The 22,545-nt window shown below is 44.9% G+C and overlaps 1 long non-coding RNA gene across 3 annotated transcripts; it reads left to right on the top strand.

Moving 5' to 3' along the window:
• Window positions 1–3,062: 3,062 nt before the first annotated feature.
• Window positions 3,063–7,208, top strand: LOC112270993. 3 transcript variants are annotated; one of them, XR_002963745.1, is made up of 4 exons: window positions 3,063–3,875; window positions 6,312–6,394; window positions 6,484–6,633; window positions 6,853–7,208. It is a non-coding gene; the product is annotated as an uncharacterized LOC112270993 (long non-coding RNA). The 3 variants fall into 3 exon arrangements; XR_002963744.1 differs by having other exon boundaries at window positions 6,484–6,640; XR_002963743.1 differs by having other exon boundaries at window positions 6,484–7,208.
• Window positions 7,209–22,545: the final 15,337 nt, after the last annotated feature.

Genomic DNA, 22,545 nt, shown 5'->3' with positions numbered 1-22,545 from the left:
TCACTCCCGCCGCCAGAGCGGCAAGTGGAGGAGAAGGAGACCCTTGGTAGCGTCGGCAGGAAGCGGTGGCGCTGAAGTGTTTTTTTGAAGGAGAGACTGCTAGCGGTTTCGAGAAAGAGACTAACTGCTCGTTTGCCACCCATCATTTGGGCCTAGAATTCTGAAATTCATTTGGAATTCCAAAGAAGAACTTGTTTAGTTGGCACGGAATTGGCCACAAAAATTCAATCTAAAATTCATGGAATTGCACTATAACTAATCTCAATTCCTTTAGAATTGTCTCTCACTATACAAATCCATGTGGTAGACACACATGATTTTGGAACAAGAAATTCAAATTCAACCAAATGAAATCCTATCAAAAATTGGATTTCATTTCTATTTCTATCAAATGAAATGAAACGATGGTTACCGAACGGGCCGTAAGTCTTTATATAAGTCTTCTGCTTCTTACCGGTGCATATGAAAGGCTTATTTGTTCATCATGGAACAGAAATACTGTTCGGTAGACATTGGAGTACTCCATAGGCAGTTAAAACCTGTATCGTGAAAAATATTTGTCGCCATGGTGCTAAAAAGTTACCGTTCCCTGCATGCACTAATCACCAATGCAGGACTTGATCGGTTACAAAATTACTATGTCTTTTCCAGCTGCAATAGCCAGGCTGGTTCCAGACTTCGGCTACATTAAGAAAATGAGGCAGATTATGATATTACAGTTTTTCGAACCAACTTTTATCTAAGTTTTCGTTTGGGTAACCAATTTTTTTTACTTTTGTACGTACTTTTTCAAAACAAATTATAAAATAAGTTCAACAGATCAGATTTTCAGCAATGCTAAAGTGAGCCTTCATCATGCGCGTGAAGTCTGTTGATAGTATGCCAATGGGAGTAGTACCGAAGATAATAAGTAAATTACGAGTAGATGCTATAGATCTGAAGGAGCAGTACTAAAGATAGCAAGTAATTATGAGGAGAGGGCCCGATATCATCTCTCGGCTCTGCTTTATACACCAATAGTACAACATGGAGCACGGTTGGAGCTTGGAAGCAGCGGCTGGGCCAAAAGTGGCGAGCTGGCATGATGGCTAAAGGAGGCCTCTCCCGAATCACCCCTCACTAGTACCACACCACTGCAGTGCCAGTGCTGTAGCTGTACTTGTTCCCGTTAAATTTCTGCAAACTTATCCTGCTAAATTTCTGCAAAACTTACGATTTTCGTTTTGCAACATAGGCCTGCCACGCGGGGCAGGCATTGATTGCCTCGTCGGATATTTCCGCTTCCGTCCACCGCGAGGCAAGACAGCGACGGCGAATGAACGGACATCACATCGGCGATCCGCTCCTGCGTAATTAAATGGACTGCAAAAACAGGTACAGTGGATTCAGGATTGCTTGCGTGCGCATCAAAGGCAGATCAAACTGTTTTCGTTCTCCATTATAAATCGATATAAGGATCCGGGTCTAATCTGATGCTGCCTCGCGAGTACTAGCTAGTTCAGGCAGCCTTTCAATTCTCTCCACTTGCGCTAGTACCGCTGCTTTGCTCATGTACGAAGTACTTATCTACTTGCTCGTGCTGCTGCTCTTGTGAACGAGTGGAGTGGACCGTGGAGTATCAGGAGAAGCTTCTTGCTGTCCTGCTCCTTGTCGATTTGTACGCTGTCCATTTATTGTTTTGCTCCCATGGCGCGCCCACGGGGCCACACACGGGGGTAGGTGCAGCAGGATTGAGAGGCCAAGCTTAGGAGTTAGGACCAGGTGGTGATGGCTGGTGAATCATGGATGATCACCTTGAGAGTATGTTCTTTGTAGAGCAATGGCCGATCTCTCTATGCATGCATACAAGTGTGCAACAATCGGCGTACAGCTACAGCTAGAGGCTGTTTGTTTTTTCTCCCCGGAATAACAACATGCAGACGCAGACGCAGGCAGGTACGGCCGAATAGATACTGCGGACACGAGTCGCTGTCACGCCGGCCTGTTCTCCTCTACCTTTTCCCTGCAACCGTCTGTCTGTCTCTGTAGCCTGTAGTTCTGCACAGATCTCTGCGCTAGAATTAGTACGGATACTCTAGCTAAGCAGATCCACCCGTTCGTGTTCGTTCTGCGGTGAGGAGCCCGGCCTGTTAATTAAACTCACTGTCTTAAAGAGAGTAGTGAGACGATGAACACTTGAACGATATACGCCGGCGGGCCGGCGGAGAAGATTTCGCGAATCCTGAGTCCCTGACGCGTTGGTTGCTTTCGGCGCTGTCCAAGGTTCGAAGCACCGGTGCATGGGCGAGCTAGAGAAGGAGGAGCCACGGGGCCCGAACAGTGGCCAGAGCAAGGAGAGGATACATCTACGTGCCAGCGTGCGTCTCTGCAGCGGATCGGCGTTAAAACTTAAAAGCAAGCGACGAAATGTAGGTGGTCTGGGTGTTAGCACCAGCATTGATTGATTGATGAGGAGTACGTACTCTTGTTTTTTTTCCTTAGAATACAGGGAGGAGTAGTTGTACTGTAGCATTGAGCCATCGACCAAGGACGTGTGGAAGTGTTCACTTCACCATCGATGTCGTCGCCGTGGCCACCAATTCTTCTCATCATTCCCCTTGGGCGTTGGCTGCGGGCCGGGCAGGCACACAGGCTCATCACGGGAACCGGGATCATGGAGTGCAGCTAGCTCCAGCCAGGGGCACGGGCAACACGAGGCTGTCTGGTGTCTGGCTTCTCTTTCGCTTTCGATTCGGCCACGCCATGATTTGAAGAAACACTGTGGTGGCGGTGGACGCGGTGGAGCGCCATGCCGCACGATGCCAACGCTCGCAAGGTGTTCGAGGATCGAAGCGGCACTAGTTGGGCCAGGTGTGGAAGGAGAGCGAGCCCAGTTGGAAGCTTGTCGTCTCACAAGGGAATTGGGTTGGGCTGGGCCTATTAGGACGATTTGTACTGGGCCGATGCTGGCCTTCGGAGTTAGGACCACGCGGCCGAGTAGAGGATCGCCGGGCCGTGGAAATCGCATCGTGCCGGTGTAGCCCGTTCGCGCGCCCCGCTCTCGACTCCCACGCCTCACAATGCAAGGCGAACTTTGGAAAGCAATGGCGCGGCGGCGGAAGGGGCTCCCGTGCTGGGTGGTGGGGGTCGAGTTGAAGGTGAAGGTGGTGTGCGGCCACGAATACCCCCAGAATCGCACGCTGCCACCCCTGTCCGGGGGACGATCGAGGCGCCGTTGTCTCCCGCACTTCTCTCCGGCGGCGACGACGAGGGCTCTGACCCCGACTCCGCCCGACGCAAGTCCCTCCCCTTTGAAAGCACCTATCGCTTTCAACCTGGAGAATCGCGGGCGACTTCATCGGATTCCGAGCTCGTCCGCCGCGATGTGGGACGCGCGGGTGGGGGTAGGGTTTCTACATCGCCGCCGCCGCCGTCGCCCGTGACAGATTTTGTCTTCATATCCGGCTTGATCGCCGTTGGCTGCGATAATAGATTCCACATGGTGGGCTTTCCAGATCGCAGAGACCAAACGGTTGCCGGATTGAAACGAGGTCGAGAAGCCGCCCGAGCCAAAACTGGGAACTGTTTCCTGTCGTTTCCTTGCTCAATCTGCAAATTCGGTTCACGAAAAGGATAAAAGTGCAAACCTAAAGCGGCAAAGGAGCATCGCCTCAATTTGAAGCTGATCGGCGGAGGATGATGGAGAATGAGATGCGATGGGTGCCGCATTTGGTTGTCTGGATGAAGATATGCAGCCTGGAACAAATGTGGGAGGTGAAGAATACATAGCGTGCATTAGTAATGGCTGTGGAAGGTAATGTTTCTGGTGATGACAGCAATGAGTTCAAGCTGAAGGATGGGACGTCACAGTATTCATCTGCCATTTATGTTACAAGGTGAGGTTGTACTGCTAATCTGCTATGCTGCAGTGTTATCATGGTTTTCTGGTGCATTTTGTTGAATATTGCGGTGTTCCATGTTTGTGCCACTGTATGCTTTGTAGCTTAGCTCTCCGGTAGATGGTTACTCTGGTTAGATATGCTAAACTGGCTTATAAATCAGGATGTTAGAATGCTGCATTTTTTTTCTAGATCTTGGTTTATTCTGAATTGATTAGCATTAGTTAAATGTGCTATCCACTCTTAAGACATTGGGGTAGGATGATTGATTCACCTAGCTGCCGTATAAATATGCTGGTGGTCAAGCCTGGAAGTACTAAGCTTCAAAACTCACTTACTCAGAGCGCTTCACTCTGAGTCTCTGAATTCACAGTTTGATAATTCTATTCAGTGATTCTTTGATTCATTAGAGTTTGATGTCAACGATGAGCTGCATCCATCAGTTCTGATTGTCTACATAAAATGTCCAGGTTAACAGTTTCATACAACTAAATTTAATTGCACTTCACTTCGTAATTGAAGTCTCCATTCTTTAAGGTTAATAAACAGTCCCCAATAACGTTAAAAAAAACAGTCCCCAATTAACAGAAACCTGCCAAGCTTAAGTAGTAGCAGTACTAATATCCGTATATTCATTAAAAAGGTAACACCATGATTGTCTCTTACAACTATGTCTGATACATCCCCAACCTAGTTCAGGTTAAGGGGAGCATACACATTATCACAGACAGCATTTTCCTTTCAAAATTGACAGATTTTATTTGATGGCAGTCTTTTGTTAGGTAGAATATGATGTATGACCTTTCTAGAAGACAGAAAGCTGATCCTTGGGAGTTGAGATGAAGTGCAAGACAGATACAAATGACGAATGAAAATTAGAGCTTCCAGAATATACTATCACAGTGAATTGGACAAAAGCACCAATGTACCATTTACCTCACATTTATTCCAGTAATCCAGTTACGGATGAGTTTTGCATAGTTTTTCATTAGAACACAAAATTGGTCGTTCGCCAAGGTATTTCTTTGGAAATTGTAATGACCGTGGGGATTTCAAGTATCCATGAGTGAGCAAAAAATAAACTATATTCCCTAGGTTTCACATGAAATGGGCAAAAACAGTTGGCATTTTGTAGGTTTTCTGATTGATTTTTGCTGATTTGGGTTTCTTCTGCACTATTTGCCACGAGGAACCCACTTTCATAAACCCTGACCATATCATTGAACAAGACATGTGCTATAATATTTGGGCTCGATTGGTAGAATAACACACTTTCAACCTGTGACAAAACATATAAACAAGGAATAACTCTTTTTAAAATACTTATGCACACCAATCCGGCATGTGACATGATTTTGCTAATGTGGTGTGATGTAATTTTCCTATTTCAAACTGAGCAAAAGATCAATGAGGAATTTTATCCCCATATTCGATTGGTGAAAAGCACAAGCAACATGTCGATTGAACCACATGAGATCAAATGTCAGATTACAATCACGCGATGACATTTTTATGCAAGTTTCATTTTATTTACCGAACAAAATAGTACTCCCTCCGTCCCATATTAAGTGCCGAAATATTACATGTATCTAGACGTATTTTAGTATATGGGACGGGGGTAGTAGTATATTTTTTAGAGCTTTTTCCCATAGCAGCTTTAGAAATAAGCACAAGGCAATGCGGTCAGAACAAATGAATTTCAATTTTTGCAATGGGTTGACCCTTCATAAAATTTACTTGGCATCTTTTGGATCTGAAACAAACCCTGGCAAGTGGATGATTGACACTGGCTATTGCCTGTCTCAGCAGGTTCCACTGTGCCTCAGTTTTCAGACTTGAAAACACGTGTTTGTGTATTCCAACATTTCATATAACTAGAAAGCAGTCCTTAAAAAACTGTAACAGCCAGTCAGTCACGATTCAGTATTCTTCGTGTGGATTTCTGGAACCGTTGCTCTCGGAGGAGTTCTAAGTTGAAGCTTTTTTTGTATCTACCAGACATTTATATTCAATATCGTTTCTTAAAAGGGCTCTTAGTTTCTCATATTGTTATCTATATCATACGAAAACCGTTAATAGGTAGTACAATTCATGGTTATACTTGATTAACCAACAGATGCTAGTATATCTTTCCACCGGCTTGTTGCATTTGAAAATTCCGTATGCAGATATTTTCAAATAGTGGGAAATTGTTTGGATTTTTGTATACAATACTGAACATATATGAATGAAAACTTACATAATGCATGACCATGCTCTGAGCAAATTATTGTAGTATTGTACGCTTATCTGTAGATTTACTGCATGGCATAGATTCCGCAACCGGTGCACACACAAACACTATCACTCGTCTGTCATATGATTGACAGGAGCATATGTCTTGTCAACTGTGATTTTAATTTCTGTGACATTGATGCGTTTTTTACTTTACAGGTATTGTTGATCTCAAAAGATTGAAAAGGGAAAGAGGGCCCTGAATTTAAAGGGTTCGTTCTAAGCATATATCACTTCCTCAGGTGTGCTATTCACTCCGTATACCTTTGGGTTAGATCTTACTTTCTGTGTGTTTAAAGTTTGTTAGATGCGACTAGTTCTTTCTTTGCAGCATTGCAGAACATTGGGCTTGGCAATCTGGCATTTTTGGTCCCTTGGCCGGTTGATCCATTATCCTGCACCAGTCTGGAGTCTGAACAACCGAAACAAGGAGTTTGGCATTGATGCTATGCAACCCGTGTTGTCCAGCTAACTCTAAGCGGTAAGAGGTTAGTACTTTGATTTACCTTTATTCCTGTCCTTAATTTAGTGGGTCTGCTCTACTTCGAAATAGAGTAGGTTTGTTTGTCCTGGAAACCTCGATCAGAGCAATTTGCAGAATGACAATGGTGAATGGTCCCATCTTGCCACTTCGCTACCAATCAGATGAAAATGTGCTGTCCATGAGCATGATGTGGTTTTGTTTTATCTGATTTCACAGGCCACACCTGTCAAGAGTGCAGAGAAGAGTAGTACTCCCTCCGTTCAACAAAAGATGTCTTAAATTTGTCAAAATTTGGATGTAGCTAGACATGACTTAGTGTATAGATGCATTGAAATTTAGTCAAAATTTCAACATCCTTTGTTGGACGGAGGGAGTAGAATATATGGACAGAGAAAACACCTCGAATGAACTGGCATGTCTAAAATGAACTTAGCATTAGCAATTCTGTTGTGATGTTATCTATTTGGATGCATTCGAAGCAAATGCAGAACTTCCCTTCCAATAATGGGGGGAAGAGGAGGAGGTAGCAGTTGAGCAAAGTCTCTTTAGGTTCCATCTAAATGTCCAAAGTATGAGACATATGGTTTCTTAATTGAAATCGGAGGGTTAAAGAAAAATCTAAGTGTCCAATGGTTTCTTCTTCGTCCATTTTTTTCTCCCTCCAGTTTCTGTAGAAGGGAGTCCATCTAAATCTGATAGTTCTTCCTTCCCTGGTTCTAGAGAGCTGAAAAGGAGCTTTTTGTTCCCCGCAAAAAAAAGGAGCTTTTTTTCATATGGCATTTGAAATGGTGTAGGATCGCACAATGCTGGTCTCTGGTGAACTAAAAATCCTTTTAGGATAACTTTTAGATTATTATTTTTCTTGATCATCTCACCTGGTAGTACCTCCTATACTCATTATTTGTTTATTCTAAATCAGGGGTTAAAATATGTTTAGGAAGGACGACAAGTCAGTTCTGGTCGGTCAAAGAGTATTAATCGTTCAAAAACGGATATTACATCCTGTGCTTTGGTCGTGTTGGCAAACATACGCACGTGCAGTTAATAATCCAACTATCTAGCACATCATGTCCTTGGAGTAGGCTGAGGACGAAAGTACCCTAGGCGGGTAGCTAGGCTCTTCTGGTGTCTGTCCTATGGCCCCACGTCGATGCTCCTTCCCAGCAGGAGGCGCTTTGCTGGCTGGGCCTGGTCCATCGTGCAACCAGAGATGTAGCGGGACGGTTGACCATCCCTGGAACTCTGGCTGGACCGCGGACTGACCTGGCAACGTCCGTTCTAGTCGCGGTGTGGGGCGACAGAGTTGCTGCTGCCCTTTTTTTTCTGGCATAGTGGCATGGCTTCTTTGCACATAAGCCCTCAACCTAATTGGGTTTCAGGGCTCATTTGATTTGCAGGAAAACGAATACAACCATAGCAGCTGTTAAGATTAATTATCATGTGATTAATTAAGGTAATCCATGCTTAACTACTACACCCCATGGTCTCAAGAACCGTCGGCAGTTGTTGCCTTTGGAGCATTGCCTCCAGAAACCGGCACATCTTGTACTCCTATACATGTACATGTAGTGTTACCATCGTCAATAAACAACAACTGCATTGCCTCCAGAAACCGGCACATCTTGTACCCCTATACATGTACATGTAGTGTTACCATCGTCAATAAACAACAACTGAATCATTATCTCATTTACATCTTGATTTGCAATACGTCATCAACGCGCTCTCAACGAGCCCTTCGAGGGAACACGGAGTGGGAAAAAAGGCAAAAAGCTGAGAATCATGCGTGGGTTACTCTCGTTGTTTCTCAGCCTTCTTCGTGACGACCGCCACCGCTGCTGTTTTGCCCATCGCCGTCATCAACATGGTTTTGGTGGCCTCCGTCGCCACAAGTACCATGTTAGCCGTCTTCGCCATTTTGGGGGACGTCGCTTGGATGTCGCTGCTCCATCAAGCATGCCGTTCGTCGGCGTTCCGTAGGCTGCCCCACATCTTCCGTCGCCAACGTCGCGAGTGTTGTCGATCAGGTGCTTGCGACTCCTCCAGCTTTGCCGGTTGCACCAGTCGTGACAGTGATGTCGCCGACCGGTGCGACCTTCGTCATCCTCGACTCCGGCGCGGGCCTTCCTTCACCAACGCCAGCAGCCGTTCTCGGTGCCGTGGGCGACGACGCTAGCAGCTACTCTGCTTTGTCGGCATAGCCTACCTCCATCTTCGGCTTCAACGCCATCAAGGACGCTCACGACCTCCTTGCCACCCTGCATGCGACGCTGCGTACGGGAGCCCGCCGTCGCCTCATTGCGCTCGGCCTCTCGCTCTCCAGCCCGTCGTCGAGTGGATGCACCGTGCACTCGCGGAGGTGGAGCCCGACGGCTCGGCCTCAACAACGGCATGGCGCCCGGCATGCACCTTCCTGGAGGCTCCTCTGATGAGGATCTGGCTAGAGGGAGCAGCATGGGCCGCCGATGATTTCGCGTGGAGGCGGCCGATGCGGGTGGAAACAGAGAAAACGGCCGGGATAGGGGATCGGGAGGAGTTGGTTTGATCCGTTTCCTCTCACCGTTTTTCGGCCAATCCGTTTCTACTTCCCGTTCTGCTGCACACGGATGTGTATTGGGCTGGCCCATACATCATGTCCAGAAAAATAAAATCTGCTAGAGGACCCTCTATTTGCTGGTTTTCGCAGATTAGTTATATTAACAGTAGATCTATTTAGTTTTACACTGTTTTAGACCCTGTTAATTGCAGTATTTTCATTACAGTATTGTTCATATGTAGAGTACCACGTATTCCATATCCATTGTTGATGTAATATATTTCCATGTTTCTACATGTTCAAATTATTGTATCCATTATATATTAATGAATTTCCGTGTTTTACAACATGTCGAGATTAATTGAAGTGACTACTTCCGATTGATGTTTTGGGATCACTAGGTAGTGAGTAGATCTACTCATAAATTAATCTCGACATGCTATAAAATAGGGAAATTCATTACATCAATATATAATGGATACAATAATTTCAACATGTTGGAAACATGGAAATATATTACATCAACAGTGGATATGGAATACATAGTACTCTACATATGAACAGTACTGAAATTAAAATGCTGCAATTAACAGGGTCTAAAACAGTGTAAACTAGATAGATGTACTGTTATTAGAACTAATATGCGAAAACCAGACAATATAGGGCCTTCAAGTAGATTTTTTTATTTTCCTAGAGTCCTGGACGTGATGTATGGGCCAGCCTAATACATGTCCATGTGCAGCAGAGCACGGGGAGCAGAAATGGATCGGCAGAAAACGGGGAAAGGAAACGGATCGAGCCAATTCCTCTTGATCCCCAATCCCGACCGTTTTCTCTCACTCCACCAGCATCGGCTGCCTCCACGCGAAATTACCGGTGGCCTAGGCTGCTCCCTCCGGCCAGTTCCTCGTCGGAGGAGCCTCCATGAAGGTGTGTGCCAGGTGCCACGCCGTTGTTGAAGCTGACCGTCGCCGGGCTCCACGTCCCCGAGCGCATGGAGCGACCGCTTGACGGCGCACTGGAGAGCGGGAGGCTGAGAGCTATGAGGCAACGGCAGGCTCCCGTGCGCGGCATAGCTGGCGGGGTGGGAGGGAGGCCGTGGGCATCGTCGACAGCGTTGAAGCCGAAGACGGAGGTAGACAAGGTCGGCGGAGCAGAGTAGTTGCTAGCGCCGTTACCCGCGGCACCGTCAGCGGCTGCTGGGTTGGTGAAGGAAGTTCCCCGCCGGAGCCGAGGACGACGGAGGTAACGACGGCACTGGCACGACCAATGCAAGCGGTGAAAGTGGAGGGGTCAGAAGCGCCTGATTGACGAGTCCCGCGGCGTCTGGCGCAGACGTTGGTGACGGGAGGCGTGGGTAGCCAGCGGAAAATGGCGACGAACGGCATGCTTGTCGGAGCAACGACTTTCAGGTAGCGTCCCTCGAAGCGGCGAAGACCGCTAGTACAGTACTTGTGGCGACGAAGGCTACCAACACTATAGCGACAATGGCGACGGGCAAAATGATGGGTGCGGCCGTCGTCACGAAGAAGCCTGAGAAACAGTGAGAGTAACCCAGGCATGATTCTCACCTTTTTGCCTTCTCTCTGTGTTCTCTCGAAGGGCTCGTTGAGAGCGTGCTGATAACGTATTGCAAATCAAGATGTAAACGAGACAAATGATTCAGTTCATGTTTATTGATGATGGTAACAGCACATATATAGGGGTACAAGATGCTTCCGTTTTGGAGACAACCGCTCCGAAGGCAACAACCGCCAATGGTTCTTGAGATCGTGGGGTGTAGCAGTTGAGCATGGATTATCCTTAATTAATTATATGTTAATTAATCTTAACATAAACAACAACTGAATCATTGTCCCATTTACATCTTGATTTGCAATAGCAGGTGTGAAAGGACATTTCTCCTTTAAATGTTTTTGGTGGTGATTGAAAGGGCATTTCTCTCCTAAGTAGTTTTGGTGGTGATGACAACGTGTTTTGTTATCTAATCTTGTGCTAAGATTTCAGGGTTTATAAAGAACTCGACACAAGATGAATTGTGGACCCTCAAAAAGGAAAGAAGCGTAGTGGTGTTTAGCGGCTTTTTCGGTTGATTTGAATCGTAGGACATCCGTACTATTAAGAGGGGATCCGAACCTCTGGGTGCTCTCTGTTAGTCCTGGGGGAATATGCGGAACTTCCGGTGAATATTCGGAACTTCCGGCTAAATTCAGCGGAAGTTCCGGCCTACCTCGACCTGTGCCTAACGGCTCGATTTTTGGGAACCCACTTATATACCCCTTCGTCCCAAACTTGGAAAGGATCGCAAGTCCTTGACAAGTGAGTACAAGTCTCTCAAAGAGTCTTGTGATCATCTTCTATATTCTCTTGTTAAGGAATTAATTTCTAATGATAAAAATGCTTCAACTAATCCTTGTTTTAAGCATACATCTATGATTGAGGAGAATGCTAGGTTGAAGGCTCAACTTGAAAAGGGCCTACCCACTTGCTTCCAAGGGGAGAAGAACCTTCATGATCTTTTGAATGATCATAGAAAGCTTTTGGATTGGAGAGAATTGGGTACAACCCCAATGAGAAGAGCAACAACAAGAAGAAGGCCAAGGCACCTCCGCACACTAATGCTTATTTTGTGAAGAAAGGGGAGGCAGCCAAGAAGAAGCCAAAAAACAAGAAGGGTGGCAAGGCCACCTATGATAATAGTGTCGGGGAATTCAATCCCTCATATGTTCTTTGTCGTACTAATGATGGGCACGTTTATGCCAAATTTGTTAGTTCTCCTTATGAATATGTTCATTGGTCTATTTGGGTTCCTAAGACCCTTGTTGCTAATGCTAAAGGACCCATTCAAAGATGGGTACCTAAAACCAAAGCTTGAACTTGTAGTAGATTGCTTCGGGTGGATCTTCATGGATAGTGGATAGTGGATGCACTAATCATATGACCGGGAGCAAAGAATTGCTTGTGGACGCCAAAATGAGTACATTAAGGTTCAAGCAAGTTACATTTGGAGATTTTTCACAATCAACGGTATTGGGACTAGGCAAAGTTGTCATCTCTTCGGATACATCCATTGAGAATGTCATGCTTGTTGAGTCCCTTTCATACAATTTACTTTCGGTACTTCAACTTGCACATATGGGTTTTTATTCCTTCTTTGGCACAACTAGTGTGACCCTTTTGTGGAGCAAGACTCTTAAAGTAGCCTTTGTTGGATATGTGGAACAAGGTCTCTATGTGGTAGATTTCGGTAAGAAACCCACTAGAGAAGAAACATGTCTAATGGCTAAAATTGATGTGGGTTGGCTATGGCATCGCCGGCTAGCCCATGTCAATATGAGATCTTTGCAAAGCCTCTTCAAAGGTGAGCATGTGTTAGGACTAACCAATGTTTCATTTAATAAAGATCGTGTGTGTAGTGCTTGTATTGAAAGGAAGTTACATGAGAAGGCACATCACCACAAGACAATTATCACTTCAACGAGGCCTTTGGAGCTCCTTCATATGGATCTCTTCAGTCCTCCTACATATGATAATCTTGGTGGTAAGAAATATTGTTTAATTATTGTTGATGACTATTCTAGGTACACTTGGGTATATTTCTTCAAGCACAAGAGTGAGACCCAACAAACCGTCATCGACTTCCAATGAAGCCCAACACCAATACAATGCAAAGATCATGGCAATTAGGAGTGATAATGGCTACGAGTTCAAGAATTACACCTTGATTGAGTTTTTGAGTGATGAGGGTATCAAAAGACAATATTCCGCTGCGTATACCCCTCAAAAAATGGTGTAGCGGAGAGAAAGAATAGAACTCTCATGGATGCGGCAAGTAAAATGTTAGAGTTCAAGTCTCCATACAACTTTTGGGCCGAAGCTATCAACACCGCGTGCCATGCTACTAATCGTCTCTATCTCCGCAAGATATTGAACAAGACACCTTATGAAATTCTCACGGGACGCAAGCCCAACCTCAAGTACTTTTGGGTATTCGGTTGTAAGTGTTTCGTGCTTAAGAAATGTGTTCGTTTATCTAAATTTGAGCCTAAAACTTATGAGTGCATATTTGTTGGCTATGCATCAAACTCCCACACTTATAGAGTCTACAACAAATCCACCGGATGTGTTGAAGAATCTTGTAATGTTGAGTTTGATGAGAATAATGTCTCCCATGTGGAGCAAGTTAATGTTGTGGATGTAGATGATGAATTCCTCCCCAAGCCGTATGAAGAATCGGCATAGGTCAAATTATGCCCGTTGAGGATCCCCGTATGGAAAAAGGAGAAGGACAATGCTCTACTCAAGTGGAGCCCTCATCTTCACAAGATCCACAAGCTAGCCAAGAACAAGAACAAGTCCCTCATGTCGATGAATAAGTTGATCAAGGACAAGTTCAAGCAAATGTTGATGTTGGTGATTCTTCACCAAATGATGTCCAAGATCAATATCTTCAAGATGTTCTTTCATTGAGCCTCAAGATTTATCTCAAGAAGCTATGGAACGTCGGGCCATGAAGATTGCCTCACGACTTCAACGTCAAGAACATACCTTGGACAATGTCCTAGGAAGTGTGAGGAAAGGGGTAACTACTCGTAGACAATTAGCTAACTTTTGTGAACATCATGCTTTTGTCTCTTGTGTTGAGCCCCAAAAGGTACAAGAAGCACTCGAGGATCCGGATTGGCTTAATGCCATGCATGAAGAGTTGAATAACTTCGAGCGCAATAGAGTTTGGTCATTGGTAGAAAGACCAAAAGATTGCAAGAATGTCATTCGCACCAAATGGATATTCAAGAACAAGCAAGATGCACTTGGACAAGTGACAAGGAACAAGGCAAGATTGGTGGCTTAAGGTTTCTCCCAAGTCCAGGGTATTAACTACGGTGAAACTTTCGCTCCTGTTGCTCGCCTTGAATCTATTCGTATCTTCCTTGCATATGCATTGCATCATAACATTACTTTACAACAAATGGATGTGAAAAGTGCATTTCTAAATGGTCCACTAAATGAGTTGGTATATGTTAAACAACCACCGGGGTTTGAGGACCCTCAATTTTGAAAGATCGGTATGGTCGGCTAGAGGGGGGGAGGGGGTGAATAGGCGACTAACAAATTTTAATCATTTTCTTTTTCTTTTCTAGAAAGATACAAACACTTAACCTAGGATTTACTAAATTCTCTAAAGGTAATGCAACTCTAGGATGAAGTGCAATAGCCGAAGGAACTAAATAACAAGAATTTAAAGGGTAAGAATGGATACCACACGAGAGACGAAGATTTCATCGGAGTTCCACCGATTGGGCTAGGTGTACGTCTCCGTTTGGAGGAGTGCTCTACCACAAAGGTAGAGACGTCATAAAGACTCACTCCATTCTCCTCTCACGGCACCACAAAGGTGAGTGAGCTCCACTAATGGCTTTCTTGAAGGCGAAGACCGAACCTTTACAAACTTGACCGGGGCTAGATCCACAACTCAATTGGAGGCTCCCAATCCAATCCTCAAGCTCCACAATCCCCCAAGGAAGAGCTCAAAGCAACCACTTCCGTCTAGGGCTCCCAAATGCCCAAGAAAAGTGAAATGCACAAGAGAAACAAGGAGAATCAACTTTGTGACTTGGTGAAACCCTAGATCTAGGTATTCTCCTCCAATCCTCAAAAAATCAACAAGGGGGAAGCTTTATGGAGGGAGATCTAGTAGAATGAAGTTTAGGGAGTTCTTGGGAGAGAGGGGGCTGTTCTTTGCTTCGTGCTCGGGCAAGAAACCCGTTGGGGACGAAGGGGTATCTATTTGGACTCACCAAAATCTAACCGTTATGCACTGCGAGTTCTGGTCACCGGAAGTTCCGAGTGACCGGAAGTTCCGGCCCTGTTCCGGCTCAACTTCCGGAAATCTACAATGGATTCCAGTAGCGTTGCGGACCTGGTCCGGAGGTTGGGCGGAAGTTTCGGGGTACCGGAACCCCACCGGAACTTTCTGTTCATAGGGGGTACTAGTTCTCGTCAAGACAGGGGCAAGGATCCGATCATTCCTCCTTCTCCCAAGAAGCTTAAAACCAAGAAGAAGGCAGAGATTGTGATGAAAGAACATGAGCGTGAGCAGCTAGACCTCGCCAAGTCCAAGTCCTCTCGCTGAAAGTCGACTTCCAAAGCTTAGCCCAGCAAGTTTCCTATCAAGCATTGGCCCGAGCAAGTGTTTGTGGATGAGAGGTTCATTAATCCTTATTTGAAGGACCCTGATTCAGATCTCAAGGATAACAACCATCACTTCCATACCAACTTTTAGATTCGTATCTTTGAAGAGATATATTTGCCTCCCAAGACCAAAGTTGTTCCTCAATGCTCTATCAATGTTGAAGCTATGCAAGCCGACAAGAAGTACTTTGGAGAAGCACTATCTATTTGTGAGAAACTCAATTTGCTTCCTATCATGACCTTCAATCAACCTTATGATGAGACTCTTGTGACTCAGTTTTATGTCACGGTGTTCCAAGAAGATCTAGATGACCAGAACATTCGCAGAGTTTCATGGATGTCGAGGAGCCACTTTTGCACTGCCACATGGGCCGAGTTTGCGAGCCTCCTTGGGTATGAGAATGCTGGTCATTGCACTCCTTCTGGTTTTCGCCCCCATGACAATGACGCTGCGGGCAAGAAGGTGTTGAAGCCACTTTACATGGAAGGAAGAGTTACTCTTGGAGGGACCAAATTTCTGAAGCCCACCTATGACATCTTGCAACGCATCTACAGATGAAACCATAGCTTGCAAGACAGATAACTCGGATGAGATACATGGTTTTGGTGTCAATCTCATGTTGGAAACACATAGGAGGAAGAATGGAGATACACCGTTGGATATGATGGACTACTTGTGGCATGAACTCTATTTTGCTATTCTCCATAGGAGAGTGCCTCCCTATGCCCCGTACATCATGAAGCTCATTCTTGCCAAGGCACCTCTCATGCATGATCTAGCGTTTGTGGTTGACCCTTTCAAGCAGCTGAAGAAGAAGAGACATCTTCCACCACCTCGAAACAACTTTCAAGCCCCGGTTGAGATTGAGGAGGATGAGGATATTCCTTCAGATTTGGGTTTGGGACCATCCTCTCACACTCGTGGTTCTACCAAGCAAGGTGGTTGGAAGGCATGCTAAGGAAGATATTTTGCATGCAACAATCTAATGAGAGGAAGTTGTACAAGGTTGAGCAAGTTAATCATCGCATTCTTCGTCGTCAAGCGCATCATGAACAACATGGGCTTGCCTAGCTATCCTGTGTCCGATGTTGAGAACTTTGAGAGTTGGAGGAGCACCCATGAAGATTGGAACCGCAATGATGGTCATCTTCCCTCTCCGGTGCGTGGTGATGAAGAAGATGAGGATGATGATGAAGATGAAGTGCCTGCTGCCGAGGGTAGTGAAGAAGAGGATGAGGAAGAAGACACTGATGATGATTTCTCCGAGTGATTTGTTTATTTCTCTCTTGGGATGATTCTTTCCTTTTTGGTGTCTTGATGCGAAAGGGGAAGAGTGTAGTTGTGAGGGAGAGTTTAGGGCCTCGGGGATTTGCATGGTTTAGGGCCTCGGGGATACTTATCTAGTTTGTTGAACTATTTTAAATTCGTGGTTTGGGTAAAACTTGATAACTTTGTGTGATGTAATAGCTAGCTTTACGCTTTGTGTGATGGATTATTTGTTTCAGATATGACTTTAATGCTTATCCTAAGTTTTACTAATCTTGTGTGGAGATGTGATGTTTTTGTGCATAGATATGTGCTCCATCACAAGATCTCATTGCAAAAGGTATATTTTCAATTGGTTTGACTTATCTAATCCTTTATGCTTCTTGGAAGCATTGCTCGATATCTTGTTGGATAAGTCATTGTAGGGTTCATTCAAAATTGTTATGCCTTGTGGAGGTATGATCTATATCTTCTTTATGAATGAATCCTACATATCCTTGTAGAGCTTTTAGTGAAATACCTTTAATCCTTTGCAAATGAGTTATTGGTTTATAAAATCTAGGGGGAGTGTTGATCCTAGTGTATGTGCACTTTGCATGTCAAGCAAATCAAATTAGTGCATACAACTAGGGGGAACCCGTCTATATTTTATATTCCATGCATCAAGTCTTAATTGATTATTCTTTATGCAAATCTTTGTGTTGTCATAATTCACCAAAAAAGGGGAGATTGAAAGGGCATTTCTCTCCTAAGTGGTTTTGGTGGTGATGACAACGTGTTTTGTTATCTAATCTTGTGCTAAGCATTTCAAGGTTTATAAAGAACTCGACACAAGATGAATTGTGGACTCTCAAAAAGGAAAGAAGTGTAGTGGTGTTTAGCGGCTTTTTCGGTTGATTTGAGTCGCAGGACATCCGTACTATTAAGAGGGGATTCACAAGGGAAGGTAACGGGTGAATCAATTTCACGTACACATCTACACCAAATTGCACCCACTAAAAAGCCTACCCAAAAAGGTGTGAGAAGAAAACATTTTTCAGAGTGTGTTTCTGGCATCTCAGGTTTCCAGGCGGCGGAAGTTCTGGGTGAACTTCCGCACGAACCTCCGGGTGCTCTCTGTTAGTCCCGGAGGAATATGTAGAACTTCCGGTGAATATTCGGAACTTCCGGTCAGCCGGAAGTTCCGGCTATTCAGCGGAAGTTCCGGCCTACCCCGACCTATGCCTAACGGCTCGACTTTTGGGAACCCACTTATATACCCCTCGTCCCTAACGAGCCAGTTGACCGAGCAAGCAGACAAGAACACCTCAACTCACCTCAAGCTAAAATCTCCAAGATCTCCCTCCCTAGCCACTCATAACTCTTGATTCTTTGAGGATTGGAGGAGAAGATCTTGTTCTAGGGTTTCACCAAGTCAAAAGTTGATTCTCCTTGTTTTCTTTGTGGATTTTGTTTCTCTTGGGTTGTTGGGAACTCTAAACGGAAGCGGTCACCTCGAGCTCTCCCTTGGTGTGTGAGGAACTCGGGGCTTGGATTGGGAGCCTCCAATTGAGTTGTGGAGTTTTCCCCGGTCAAGTTTGTAAGGGTTCGGCGTTCGCCCTCAAGGAAGCCATTAGTGGAACTCACCTCACCTTTGTGGTGTTGTGAGAGCTCATCCCACCTCTGTGGTATGGTGAGTTGGAGAATAGAGTGAGCCTTCGTGGCGTCTCTACCTTTGTGGTAGAGCACTCCTCCAAACGGAGACGTACACCGATCCCAATAGGTGGAACTCCGATGAAATCTTCGTCTCCACGTGTGGTATTATTTTCCCCTTACATACTTGCTATCTATTGTTGCTTCGGCTATTCCATTTCATTCTAGGGTTGCATTCACTTTAGAGAATCTAGTAAACCCTAAGATTAAGTGTTTGTATCTTTCAAGAAAAAAAAAGGAAAAGCTAAAATTTGTTAGTCTCCTATTCACCCCCCCTAGTCGACCATACTGATCTTTCAGTGATGACAACATATTGTGTTATCTAATCGTGTGCTAAGTATTTCAGAGATTATAAAAGGATTGGCACAATACCTAATCGTGTGCTAAGTATTTCAGAGATTATAAGATTGGCACAATACGATGCATGGACTCTCTAAAAGGAAAGAAGCGTAGCGGTGTTAGCGACCTTTTCGTTTTGATTTGAGTCGTAGGACATCCGTACAATTAAGAGGGAATCCACAAGGGTAGGTAATGGGTGAATCAATTTCACGTACACAAACTCATGTTTTGCACCCAATAAAAATCCTACCTAAAATGAGAGAGAAGAAACAAAACTCAGAAATTCATTCCTGAACTTCCGGGTGTACATTCGGTGCTCTCGGTTACCCCTCAGGGAAATAGCGCAAGTTTCGGCTGTGAGGAAGAACTTCCGGTCGGCCGGAAGTTCCGGTTGTTTTCCAAAGTTCCGCCTTTGAGCATCCAGTGCACATCGGCTCGATTTTGAGGACCCCATATAAATACCCCTTCATCCCCAATGGGTCTTTTGCCCGATTCCAGCAAGGAAAAATCCCCTCTCTCACTCCAAGAACAAAATAGATTAAGAGTAAAATACACCACTAGTCCATGAACTCGGCAAAAATGAGCACTCTGATCCACGAACTCAGAAAACGCACACTTAAACCCCTGAACTGGGACTACTGTGTCACTTCAGTCCAAAAACAGTTCGGCGAGGCTTAAACGCGCCATGTGGCCGCCACGCCGGCCTCGGCCAGGACCTCGGGCTGCTACCCGATTTTCTTAGTTTTTTTTGGCAAAATCACCATGCCCGAGCCGCCCTAGGCGGCTGCGCCCAGACAGGGATCCTGGGGCCTTGAGAACCACGCCGTTGCCGTCGCCGTCTCGCCTAAAGTTGCTTTCAAGTCCACAATGCTCAATTATGACGAGAGGACGACGGTGAAGGGGTCGCTGAAGCCGACATGGCGGCCATGTGGCGTGTTTATGCCTCACCGAACCGTTTTTGGACTAAAGCGACACTGTTGTCCCAGTTTAGGGGTTTAAGTGTGTGTTTTTTGAGTTCGTGGACTAAAGTGTTCATTTTTGCCGAGTTTATGGACTAGTGGTGTATTTTACTCATAGATTAAATCTCCAAGATCTCCCTCCCTAGTGCTTTCCCACTCCTGATTCTTTGATGATTGGAGGAGAAGATCTTGATCTTGGGTTTCACCAAGTCAAAAGGTTGAATCCCCTTGTTGTTTTGTGTATTTCATTTCTCTTGGGTTTTTGGGAACCCTAGACGGAAGCGGTCGCCCCGTGCTCATACTTGGTATTGATGAGCTCAAGGATTGGATTGGGAGCCTACAATTGAGTTGTGGAGTGGTGTCCCGATCAAGTTTGTAAGGGTTCGGCGTTCGCCCTCAAGCAAGCCACTTAGTGGAGCTCACCTCGCCTTTGTGGTGTTGTGAGAGGATAATAGAGTGAGCATTTGTGGTGTCTCTACCTTTGTGGAACTCCGGAGAAAATCTTCGTCTCTCGTGTGGTATCATTTTCACCCCTTTACATGTTTGCAAGTTATATTGTTCATCTTGTTGCTTCGGCTATTGCACTTCATTCTAGGATTGCATTCACTTTAGATAATTTAGTTGGCCTTAGGATTAAGTGTTTGTATCTTTCAAGAAAAGAAAACGAAAAAGTTAAAATTTGTTTGTCGCCTATTCACCCCCCCCCCTCCCCTCTTGCTCTAGTCGACCATATCGATCTTTCAAGGTGTGCGCCGGCATGCCTCCTACACAACACCATGTGAGACATGGCATCCTCACGAGGGGAAGCCTCTGACACTGTTTTTATATTATTTTATTAGATGTAACATTCAAAATGTAATATATTTGAACTGAGCATAAAAATAATAGTCTATTCCCATCGTTGGGTTTTGTTGCGAGATATTTAATATTCCTCCGTCCAACAAAAGATGTCTCAACTTTGACTAAATTTGAATGCATCTATACACTAAGTCATGTCTAGATACATCCAAATTTTGACAAACTTGAGACATCTTTTGTTGGACGGAGGGAGTACTAGATTTAGCGTTGATATATTTCGGTGACTATCATTTCGTCAATTCTGTACTCTACTTTCCTTTTATTATACTACCTTAAATGTAAAAGGTGATAATGCTGCACATACAAGAACTTGTCAGGTGCGAGCATTTTCATACAAAACTTGTAAAACCTAAATTGGGCATCCACCAACTTGATAAGCGGGAGCAAATTAGTACAAAAGTGCATAGGCGCGAGAGAAGCGAATGCGGTGGTGGTGGAGATCGGACTGGCGCGCCAGATGTCGGAGCCCGAAACTCCGACACCGGGGATGTTGGACACCCCCTTTTTGGTTCGGTGGAGGGCGAAGGGGATCGCTCCGGCGATTGCCGGCGTGACCAATGACACGAAGCGTAGACAGTGAGTTTACCCAGGTTCGGGCCACCCGAAGGTGTAACACCCTACGTCCTGCTTTGTGTTGTATTCACGAGTTGGACGGCGAAGAATGTGCGTATGCGGGAGATATTGAAGCCTCTAAGGTGTCCTCCAAGTGACATCATACCCGCAAGATAGGTTTTTTTGTGTGTGGGATGATAAGAGCATTTGTGGAAAAACTTAAGGTTATTTGGGGTCGATTATGGATCCACGGGTAGTGGGGAAATCGTCAGGGGAGTGGGGAGCTAAAGTTTGAGAGACGTAGGAGGTTATGATGAATTATGCGACCCTTTTTTTATATATGAAACTGTAAGGCAGACCCCTACAGTATAATAGGAATCTAAATTCGCATCCATGAGGATTTGAACTCAGGTGTTGTGATTGTACACCCAATCCCTAAGTGTGTCATTCCATAGTGGTGCGATTTGTCTCCCAAATCGGCTTTTGTACTTATCCGTTCCTACTTGCGAAGTTGATGGATGGCTAATTCGAGTTTTACAAGTTTTTGTGTGAAAATGCTCGCACCTACCAAATTCATCTATGCGCAAGGTCATTACCTCATAATAGTAATGCCATGAGTGCATTGTTTTTGGTTGTACAAATACATAAGCAAGGCAATTTTGAGACACATGACAAGATGATAACACAAGACATGACAGACAATTGTGGTGACATATAGGTGGGATGATAACTGTGGACCATAAATGCCGAACAATTGTGCGACGGATAAAGGCAAGACTGCTGCGTGACAGATAGAGGCAAGACAGCCACATGACATAAATGTTGGACAGTTGTGCGACAGATAAAGGCAAGACAACTGCACGACGAACAGCTGCACCACAGATAAAGGCAAGACAACTACACGATGGAGGACAAAGGCAAGACAGCTGCGCGACATAGCGCAACATAAAGGTAAGACGAGAATTAGACACCCGGCCAATTGCAACAAGGCAAGGCAAACATACAAGACATGACATGAGACATAAAGTAGGATAAAAAAAATCACCGAAAAACATGGCATACATGGGATTTGAAATCAATTAGTCATCATCTCTTCAACCTTGGTCAAAATTAACTGAAACTTTAGCCATGCAACAAGGAGAGCATTTATGTTTTTTAGAATTTATAGAAACTTCAAATTTTGGGTTCAAAATTGAAAATTTTGATGCTTTGATTGCATAGTCGGCACAGCCCAAGCAGCCTCTAGAGGGGGTTATGTGAATTTTGTTCTAAAATTTATGGTAAAGTGAAGTTGAGGCAACAACGATGGGGGTTTCTTGACATTTAGTACTCGTGTAGAAAAAAATATAGGAGGACTAGCATGTTGCCCGTGTGTACCCATGAGTCGTTTCTGCAAAATCCAAGGAGTAATCTGCAAGAAGAGGACCTTCTCCCGTCTCCATTTCCCTTTGCCAGCTTGTACCTCCCAATTTCTTACCCTCTCTTAATTATTAAGAAAGAAAAAGGCAGCCGTT

Source organism: Brachypodium distachyon, chromosome 2 (genome assembly GCF_000005505.3).
Source record: "Brachypodium distachyon strain Bd21 chromosome 2, Brachypodium_distachyon_v3.0, whole genome shotgun sequence".
Lineage (NCBI taxonomy): Eukaryota > Viridiplantae > Streptophyta > Magnoliopsida > Poales > Poaceae > Brachypodium > Brachypodium distachyon.
Note: the sequence above shows the minus strand (reverse complement) of the source record. Positions and strands in the feature narration are given on the sequence as shown.